Source organism: Eublepharis macularius, chromosome 5 (assembly GCF_028583425.1).
Source record: "Eublepharis macularius isolate TG4126 chromosome 5, MPM_Emac_v1.0, whole genome shotgun sequence".
NCBI lineage: Eukaryota > Metazoa > Chordata > Lepidosauria > Squamata > Eublepharidae > Eublepharis > Eublepharis macularius.
Genome location: NC_072794.1, coordinates 149,488,419 through 149,498,760, shown reverse-complemented (window position 1 = coordinate 149,498,760; position 10,342 = coordinate 149,488,419). Strand labels below are relative to the sequence as shown.

Here is a 10,342-nt window from a genome sequence, read left to right as displayed (position 1 = left end):
AAAGCTGTAAATAGCAGGTCCAGGCCCCTGAATGAGATATGGGCTATTTGGAGAAGGGATTAACCCTTTCCTGCCTATCATTTGCATAGCATCAAACACACCCTCAGAGTTGCTCTTTGCCTACGGGAGAAAATATACAGCTTGTGGTTTCCCTCATTGTGGCAAATAGCAGTTGAGGGGAGAGAGGGGACTTTGACGTCAGGGAATGAGTCAGTTTCCCAATTTGAGTGGCGACTCCCCTGATTTACAACAAATAATGCTTAAAAGATTTATTCATGGTTGTCCCAGTGTCTTGTGAAAGTCTGGCCCTCACGGACACTGGTGGGTGAGTGTGAAACCTGGTCTCTACTGACCCTACCATCTGGGATGATTGATAGGTTTCTCAAAAAACAGCTGGCCCTTACCTGCATGCTCTGACCTGGATAATCCAGACATACCCAATCTCATCAGATCTCAGAAGCTAAGCAGGGTCAGCCTTGGTTAGTAATTGGATGGGAGACCTCCAACGAAGACCAGGGTTGCAGAGGCAGGCAATGGCAAACCACCTCTGTTAGTCTCTTGCCTTGAAAACCCCAGCAGGGGTTGCCATAAGTTAGCTATGACTTGATGGCACTTTCCAGCACCATATCAGCACAGATTCTGCTCTTTGATTGTATTTGACTGTGACAGAATAGTGGGCCTTGATAATATTATTCTTCACTGTTATAAGACGTAGTGACAGCCACAGGGATACAGGACATTAAAAAGGGGATTAGATAGATTCATGAAGATGTAGGTAGTAGCCATGGTGACTAATGGGATCTTCCACATTCATACATCTGACGAAGAAAGCTGTGGCTCTCGAAAGCTTATGCTACAATAAAGTTGGTTAGTCTTAAAGGTGCTACTGAACTCTGCTATTTTGCACATTCCTCAGTAAACCTCTAAGAGACCAGTATCAGGAACTCTACAGTGACAGGTTGGCCACTGTGTGAGACAAAATGTTGGACTAGATGGACCACTGCTCTGACCCAGCACGACTCTTCTTATATTTTAAAAGAGCAATTGCTGTAGAATACAAATAATACCAAAGATGTTGAATAAAGGAAGCCAGGCCCTCCAGTTTGCAAGATCTGAGCAAGGCTGTTAATGATAGGCCACCATAAGTCAGAAGTGACAGACATCAGTACTGTGGTGTCACTGATGCGCCAGGTGACTATGCTACAGTAGTGGATAGTCAGTTGGACAGCTGGACTCTTGCATTGCCATGATTGGTATTTCACAGTGTATTGTTTGATTGCCATTGGTGCATATGCTTAGAATATTTGCATGTACCTACTAATCTGTGGTATACAGCTGGGGGTCTGCTGTCTCATATGGCCAGTATCAAGACTACCAGTGATGGCTATGGCTATATGTCATCATTATGCTAGCAGTAATATGATTGTGTGTGTCCTGAGTCCTGACCTGGATAGCCCAGGAGAGCCTGATCTTGTCAGATCTCAGAAGCTAAGCAGGGTTGGCCTTGGTTAGTAATTTGATGGGAGACCTCTAATAAAGACCAGGGTTGTGAAGATAGGCAATGGCAAACCTCCTCTGTTAAGTCTCTTGCCAGGAAAACCCCACCAGGGGTTGCCATAAGCCAGCTATGACTTGAAGACACTCTCCACCACCAATATGATTGTGTAGCCATTGTATTACATGTGCTTGAGTGAGAGGTTGCTAACGAATCTGTGGTCTTTAAGGGGCTGCAAAACTGTTTTAATACAGGTAGTCATTTGTGTGATGGTCACGTTTTATCACTGCTGAATTACCTTTACTACTTCTGTGGAGGGTGTTGGAAGCGCTATCATGAATTCCTCCCTCTGCGTTGCACAATTCAACAAGTGTGCCACGGGATCACTTGTAATGTTATAGAGGGTGTTGGGATGCATCTCTGAGATGGTGTATTGCATCACCGGCACCTCCAATACATAGGCCCCCAAGGAGCTTCTTGGGCTACTTGCTTTCGTGCCCATACCCTTCACCCTAGGTGTAAAACGTTATCATTGGGAAGTTGTGCGTTGTACTGCATGCACCATGTTGGTCTTTAGCTACAAGTACCTAAACATGCTCGCTATTGAATAACCCATAAGTTTCAAGTCCAGTGGCACCTTAGGATTTCCAAGGTGTGAGCTTTTGAGAGTCTGACAAAGGGATCTTTGACTCTCGTAAGCTCATACCCTGGAAATCGGGTTGGTCTCTAAGGTGCCACTGGACTAGAATCTTGCTCTTCTGCTGCGGACTTGGCTACCCACAGTGGTCCAAGTGGCTCAGTGCAAAGACTCCTTTCTGATGTGTCAGCAATGATGCTCCAAGCTGTGGACCCAAGACCCCCTTCCAGCACATTCCCTCAGTCCCTAGTGCAAGGCCTGTGTGGTCCCCAGCCTAAGGCCACGCGGTGTCATGATGCTCATTCACCCAGGTGAGGAGTGTGTCACGTGGTGCCCTTACTCTCAGGTCACGTGGCGGCGTCAGGCTCGGCGCGTTGACCCCTTCTCCTCCCCCCTCCCTCCGGTGAAGAATGTAGTCCCGGCTGGGGGCGGCGGAGGGATAAGCGGGCGGCTCCGTGTCCCTCTCTCCGGCCCCAGCCGCAGGGCGCGGCGCCTCCTAGCGGAGCCGGGCGAGATCCCGCCGCTCCCCCTCTCTCGCGAGAATCCCCCCACTCCAGCGGGGTTATGTAACCCGCTCCCCTCCGCCTCCCGTTCGGGGACCCGTTTCCTGTCATGGCGAGAGGGGAGGGGGGTGGTTCCCACCCCCCCGGGCGCCCCCTCTCACCCCCTCCCTCCCCGCGGGGGCGCCTCCCCCCTCCCCTCCGGCCGGACAATGAGTCCCATATGCTAATGAGCGCCTCGCGTCACTTCCGCTCTTTCTCGGCCGCCATCTTGGCCAGGGCAGGTTCTGGGCAGGAGGGACCCGGCTGTATTGTCTGCAGGGCGCCCAGGCAGCCCCCCTCCCCTTCCCCCGCGGCCCCCTCACGGCCCGCCGACTGAGCCCCGCGGAGCCGCCGCCGCGCGCCTCCCCTCAGCCCGCGCAGGCCCGGCCCCCGCCCGCCGGCGCCCTCCCTCCCTCCCTCCTCGCCGGCCCCCCCTCGCCGCCCGCCATCCAGCCCCCTTTGTCTCCCCGGCTCCGCTCCTCGCGCCCGCTCCCACCCGGCGAGGAGCCGCCAGCAGCGCCGCCGCTGAGCAGGAGGAGGAGGAGGAGGGAGCGCCGGAGCCAGCCAGGTAAGAGACCCAGCGCGCGCGGGAGCCGGCGCAGCCCCCCCCCCCGGGCCGGTCGCCCGCCCGCCTTCTTTCTCCTCCCTCTCCAGCCTCGCCGGGCCCGCTAAGCGCGCCTCCCGCGCTCCGAACCCTGTGCCCTCCTCCGCCGGCCGATGCTGCCGCTTCTCCTCCGTGCAACCTGCCTTTCTTCCCCCCTCCCTCCTTTCTCGTTTTGCACATGGATGCTGCGCCCCCGAGTGTGGCTCTGATTGCACGGGCTGCATCGGGGAAGGAGGGGAAGAGGGGTGGAGGAAGGAGAGGGAAGAGGGGATGGCGATCGCAGCCGTCCTCGGCGTGCTTTGGCTGGGAATGTGTGTGTGTGGGGGGGGGGGTTCCTCCTTTCCCTCTCACATGTGCTGGTTGCAGGGGGGGCGAAGAGAAGGGTCTTAGGCGAGCCCCCGGTGACTGCGGAGTTGGCGCTGGGAAATCTCAAGCGGGCTACGGTGCAATGAATGGAGAGCAGCCTCCTCCTGCGACCCCCTCCTCCCTTGCCCGAACGAGAGGTGTGCTGGAAAAGGCGGGATTCGTGGCTGAGCCGGAGTGGGAGCTCTAGGGGAGAGTAACAGGCACCCATCCGCCCACGCCGCTCTTCTCTGCTGCATCCATCCCGGGCAGTAGTTGCTCTCGCCTATTTCTAGACAAAGACAAGAGGCAAAGGAGGCTGCCTTCTGCTTCTTTCCCCGGGAAGCTACACCTTCCTCCAGCGCGCCTCTTCTGCTGCTTTTGGTTATGGCTTTTTTTTTTGTATTTTATTATGATTATTATTTATTGTTGCATCCTAGTTCAGTTTTGCTTAGGCGTCTACGTAATGAGCCTGTGGCTTGACGTTGAAAACTACCGTTGTTTGGGGAAGGGAAAAAAATGCCAGCCCCCACCCAAAATGCACCGCAGCCAAGTCGGTGGAATGGAGAAATGCGCGTGGAAGTCAGTAGGGGGCGCATTCTCTACACTGGGTAAGGCTGCTGCAGAGTGGGGGGAAGGGCCCCAGATGCATGGAATGGAGTTGCCACACAGCGCCTTCTATAGGCCTGGGAAAATGGGCCTATCACTGCAGGCTCGGTTGCTCTTAGGAGCTGACAGCAGCGCAGGCAGAGGTTTGGTGAGCAGAGCATTGATTTAAGGAATCTATCCACTGCATCCATTTCCCTGGAAACTGGTCCAGAAGTGTCCTCATGGCATGGTACCTAAAACTGATGCCATCCTTGATGCACTTCATCCTTCCTGAAGCTTTTTGCTAAAATTCATTGGGGTTGGTCTTTCTTGAGTCATTGGAAGTGTCTGCTACTGGTTTATAAGTTCATGCAGGTCTTGCTTCTGAGTATGAAGGCAATAATTCAAGTGATGGGAAATGAAATATCTGTAGTGTGCAGAGGATGCTTGTCCCTTTTCTAGCCTTGAACATTAAACTTCGTTCTAGATTTGAAGATAACACTTCATGATGAGTAAAGGAACTGCATCCACACGTGGCATCTCAAGTCATAAATGAATCTGACCTGCGTGCATGGCTGTTTCTCTCTGGTTGAAATCATGGCAGCAGAGATTGTTAGAAATTTCTCCTAAAGTGATACTTTGATTTTTAGTAAAGGGAACATGCCAGGTAAAGTACTGTCCTGTGCACTGTGGTCTACATTTATGGAAATACCTAGCTTCCTGATGTCTGAATTCTGTGTTGTCATACAAATGCTAAATCCAGTGTCTTGTTGCAAGTCTCAACCAGATTACTTGAACAAAAGCAACTCTTATCAAAGACTCAAGTTTTAGTTGGTGAAATGAAAAATGAAGGAGTAGGAGACTCGCTTCATCCAGATACTTAAAAGCATCATACACATTCTAGAGTGTTTTTGGTTGCTATCCGGTAGCTTCTGCTTCCTATCGAAACCTTCCTTGTCTTAGAAAAATGAAAGAAGAAATGTAGATTCCAGGCAAGGGTGGTTGAAGTTGTCTGCTTGTAATGTGTTGTTCAAAGACATAAGTGGTTTCAGTGTATAGCAATATAAACATCAACACAGGAAAAGTACTTTGTCTTCATATTCAAACACTATCCATCCATCAGTCTAATAAGATTTTATGGGAAGTCCTTGAGTACCACTTTTTCTACCCCCCCCTTTTTTTTTTTTGCTGAGAAATGTTCACATTTTCTATTTAGGCTTTTGTTATTTAGCAGGTTTCAGCTATCATACATGTAGTCACTACAAGATTCTACATCTTTGCTTGTTGGAATCTGTTTGTAAATGTAGTATTCTATTGATATGGCTTAACCGTGTTCCCCAGGACACTTAAATGTTTGCCAGCAGGAATAATGAATAGTACATAGCCTGGTTTTATTGGATGCTGATACTTTAACTTTTAAGGTAAAGGTAGTCCCCTGTGCAAGCACTGAGTCATTACTGACCCATAGGGGGTGGAATATGTTGCATCACAATGTTTTCTTGGCACACTTTTTATGGGGTGGTTTGCCATTGCCTTCCCCGGTCATCTACACTTTACCCCCAGGAAACTGGGTACTAATTTTACCAACCTTGGAAGGCTGAGTCAACCTTGAGCCAGCTACCTGAACCTGGCTTCCACCAGGAACAAACTCAGGTCATCATGAGCAGAGCTTGGGTTGCAGTACTGCAGTTTACCACTCTGCGCCAAGGGGCTCTTGCCACTCTGCGCCACGGTATAAGAAAGACAAAGTATAAGAAAGACAAAACAAAAGATGAAGTGTCTGGCAGAGGTCTCATCTTGGACATAAAGCACTATAATCAGTGTAAAGGATGGGACATAGAAGGTGCTTCCAAGAAACACTTTTGCAAAATATAAGAAATTATTCCATTTGGTCTCAGCAATATCAGTCACATGGAATGATATAGGGAATGTGTGGCTGCCCTTATCAACACCGATTGTAATGAGAAGGGAATATGGATCCTTTCTTTGCCTGTATTGTAGGACAGCATAATGCTAGAAAATGTTGAATTACATGCACGTGGTAGGCAAAAGCACGATGCTCATACCCTACCTCAGCTAATATGTTTGGTTTCTGCATCCCACCAATGGAGAGGCCTCTTGTATCAGTGAGATGTGCTTGTGCCAGTGAAACATACTTGTTTAGATAAACAGTCTGGTAGGATACAGCCAATTGAATTCACTCAGAATTACACATACTTGATGGAAGTAAAATGTCCACTGTATTTAATATAAGTTAACACATACATGTTGGTAGGGTATGTCAGTATGGAGTAAAATGTTGGAATAAAACATTTGCGGCATTAAAAAAAACTCTTGCCATCTACTTACTGGGACACATGTTGATGCCGCCAATGATGAATTAGCCTTGTCCTGCCACAGACAGGAAGCCTCTTGAGTAGTGGACACAGTTAAGGAACTTAAGATAGCAGAAATAAGAGAGACTTCTGCCTGAGAGCTTTTGAACGCTGCTGGCAAGTAGTCCTTGCTCAGTCAGAGGGACCAGGGATCTGACAGCTTTGTGTCTGTGTTGATTACTGATTGGATAGATGTTATTTGGCAAAGAGGGTTAACGCTAAAGGTGAGAAAAATCAAGCTTAGGTTATGAAAACAATCTCAATGTACTGGGAGTGCCAAAATAGAAATAGTAGCAAATAATTGGGTCAATTGTTGTATAAATTGTGGCTGGCAAACTTGCTGAAGGGCAGTATGGCAGGGATTTGTAGTATGCCAAGACAGGCGCCAGAAGGGCCTACACATCTCTCCTGTGTTTTGATGTTGATTAATCCTTAGTTCAGCATGTATACAGATAAATATTGTAGCGGACGCTAAAATGCAATACCTGATTATGTGAGTTTGGAGCACATGCCACCAATGATGTAATTTTTTTCCCACTTAGATAATGCCCCTGGTGGCATTTCTGAAAGCTGTAATGAACTTGATGTGGCATAGTCTACGTAAACTTGTATTCATTTACCCTATTACATTGTTTATGGAAATCTCCTTGACACTGTATGGAAATGCTTGTTCTTGCAACTGACTACTAATCTCACACTATGTAATCTGCCTTGAGTCTCAGTGAGAAAGGCGAACTATAAATGACATACGTACATACATGGGATGTTCAGGACCAGAATACAGCAACATACCTAAATCTCTGCTCTGTGTTCCCTGAGGAAAATAACAGCATCTTTACAGTTTATAAAAGTATTGAAACCCCAAGTAGAGGATGCATTTTAATCCTGATTTTAAACCATAAATTATGTTTAAGTGATTGAATTAAATTCCACGTTTTCCTCCCATGATTCAGTTTCAGTGTATCATTTTGTAAGCTCAGATTTTGGAACCTTTGGGCTTCAAGCATGCATATCTCTCATGAACCAGGTCAAGCTTCGAAGCGTAATATTAATTGCAAAATAATTAGTATTAATGCTGAGACCAAAATATCATAGAATTCATTGCAGTTTACTCACTTAGTAAGTGGGCAAGTATGTTTCAGGGCCTGAAAATCTGTCATGTCTACCTAGCATACTTTCATTCTGCCATTCTCCAAAAATCTCAAAGCAGTGTACATGGTTCTTCTACATTTTATTAGCATTGTGTAAATTTGTTATCTGCCTGTGTAAAGGGCATATGGCATCAGGTTTGGGGGAGCTGTGAGGAATACTTGTTACTTTTTGCATACTCATATTAGTGTTTCTCTTCCATCTTACTGACAAAGTAGCATTAATCATGGCTAAAATGACATAGAGTCTTGTAGCAACTTAAAGACAGCCAAATTCATTGTGCATAAACTTTTGTGAGCTGCAGCTGATCATGACAAAGTGGGTTTTGGCTCACAAAAGCTCATGCTGCAATAAATATGTTGGTCTTTAAGGTACCACAAAACTCTTTGTCATTGTGACTGCAGCAGATTAACACAGCTATTGCTCTGGAATGGATCACTACTGTGCTGGGAGAGCACTCTTGCTCGTAAACCTTCTGCATGAATTTCCTTGGGTGCCCTCTGGATGCTGCGTCTATCTAGGCGCTTAAAAGTAGTATAGAAATCAGCATGTGATTGTTGTATCTCAAATCATGAGCCCGTTATCTTTTTTTGCCTGACATTTTTGTACTAAACTAATCTTTGTACAGCATTTTCACATGGAAGAAAGAAATCAATTCTCTCACTCCCCCCCTCCCTCTTGTGTGCAGGTTCTTATTTTTTGGTGCTGCCATAAAGCATTAGTGTGCTAGGACTGGGTGTTGTATTTTGATATATAGAAGTACTTAATTGCAGTTGTTAGGTTAGAGGACAACTTTTTTTTTTACAGAAAGAGATAAACTTAGGCAGGATGGGTGGATTAACAGCTGTTTGCTCTTGATAGAAAATTGATAATTCCATGTAGAAGAACTTGGTATGCCCTACCAGGTGCTGGAGACAAACAGGTGATTTCCTCTCACACCTTTATGCTCAGCTTAAAACTCGGATGGCCGGTGTTGCAAACTACATTAGACTAGGCAGATTTGGGGGGTTCTACCGAAAGGCTTTTTTTCCTTCAAGTTGATAGGAGGAGGAAATCGGGCAAGGGCAGAGATTTGGCAAAAAACCCCACCCCATATAGAAATGTTGAGTCTTTAACAAATGTTTGAGGAGTGTTATGTCAACTTTTGATAGGTATGGATGAAAGCAGGTTTTATTTCACTATAGACTAATGGTTGTAGTACCATAAATACTCCATTCACCTCTTAATTTAATGAAAAATCGTACAAAAACGAGAATAAAAATGTTAGATTTTAACCTCGGTTTATTACCTAACTGTGTACTGCATCACAGTGAGCCAGATGCCTCTTTCCCTTCAAATGATTTTTTAAGGTTAGGTTAAATTTTTGGAGTAAAAAATGCATTAGAAATTGCTCACCAATTTTTTTTAGACAAACTGAACTATTTTTAGCATATTTGAATGTGACTTTATTATGTCTTTACTTTTAAGTAAAGCACCAAGACAGCCAAGTATCAAAGCATGGGGTACAACAGAGAGATACTTGGCACATGATCCAACCAAACGTAAGTACTTCTAAGTCCTGTTGATTTGAACAGAAAAGTTAAGCGTGTAGTGAAATCTGTCCTGTTGTAGTCAATGAGACTTAAATGCGCTTGGATTTGTGGTTAGTATTTATATAGCCTGTCTCATAAACGCTTAAAGCACTCTATAAATCATGTCAGTCCCAGCAACCTGTTGAAACAGGTCAGTTTATCAGCAGGATTTGAGTCCAGTGGCACCAACTAACAAGATTTTCACAGTGAAAGCTTTTGAGAGTCAGAGCTCCCTTCTTCAGACACAAGTAGGAATGGAGATCCTTGAGCCTTTATATTCAGGTCAAAGGTGGGTGGGGTGTTACAAGGGAGGGCATCAGGATGCAAAGGTACAATGTGGCTTGATTTAGATGGGAAGGGTATAGCAAAGGAAGAACTCAGCGTACACTCTGAAAATCTTGCTGGTCTCTCAGGTGCTACTGGACTCAAATCCTGCTGTTGTACTGCAGACCAACATGGCTACCTACCCTCAGGCCAATTTATGTGTAATATCCCCATATTATAGATGGAGGGGATTATAGACTGAAGTTGAAAGTAGTTTGACTAAAGCCACGTGGTAAAGTCATAGCTGACATTGCAGTAAATAAGGTAGGCTTTGGTTATGTTTACAAAAATCACGTGAGAATAGGGTCCACAGCAGTTTCTAACATTACTGCAGTTCCATGCATATATAATCTTAAAAACTGAATCTTGCCAGTACATGCATGAAGATGAGCATTTTTGACAGTCTGCTTTATGAGTGTAGAATCTCCAGTTTCCGCTTTCCAGTGGACACACAGCAAAAGGTCTATTTTGTAGGCTGCTTTTTTCTCTTGCAGCTATTTCAAAGCTGCTAAGTGCTTCATGTGCTGTCTTTTAAAAAATCATCGTAAGTAGTCTCAACCGTCTCAGGAGTGCATGTGTGCAAGTAGGGGTGTGGGATCTGCACAGTTACGAGTAGCCATCTCTTAATAGTGGCATTTTTCTTTGTCTCACTCATTACATTTGCCCAAGTGCATGTATATTTGACGGCTAACAGGGATGATAAATAGGTTGCGTG

At 46.1% G+C, this 10,342-nt stretch overlaps 1 protein-coding gene across 1 annotated transcript in view; it reads left to right on the top strand.

The window, feature by feature from the left end:
* Positions 1-2,943: 2,943 nt before the first annotated feature.
* ADNP (activity dependent neuroprotector homeobox) overlaps positions 2,944-10,342 on the top strand; it is a 40,610-nt gene continuing 33,211 nt past the window's right edge. Inside the window, exon 1 of the mRNA XM_054980829.1 lies at positions 2,944-3,242. The gene's annotated coding sequence lies outside the window, so the exon portion shown is untranslated. The remainder of the gene's footprint in view (positions 3,243-10,342) is intronic.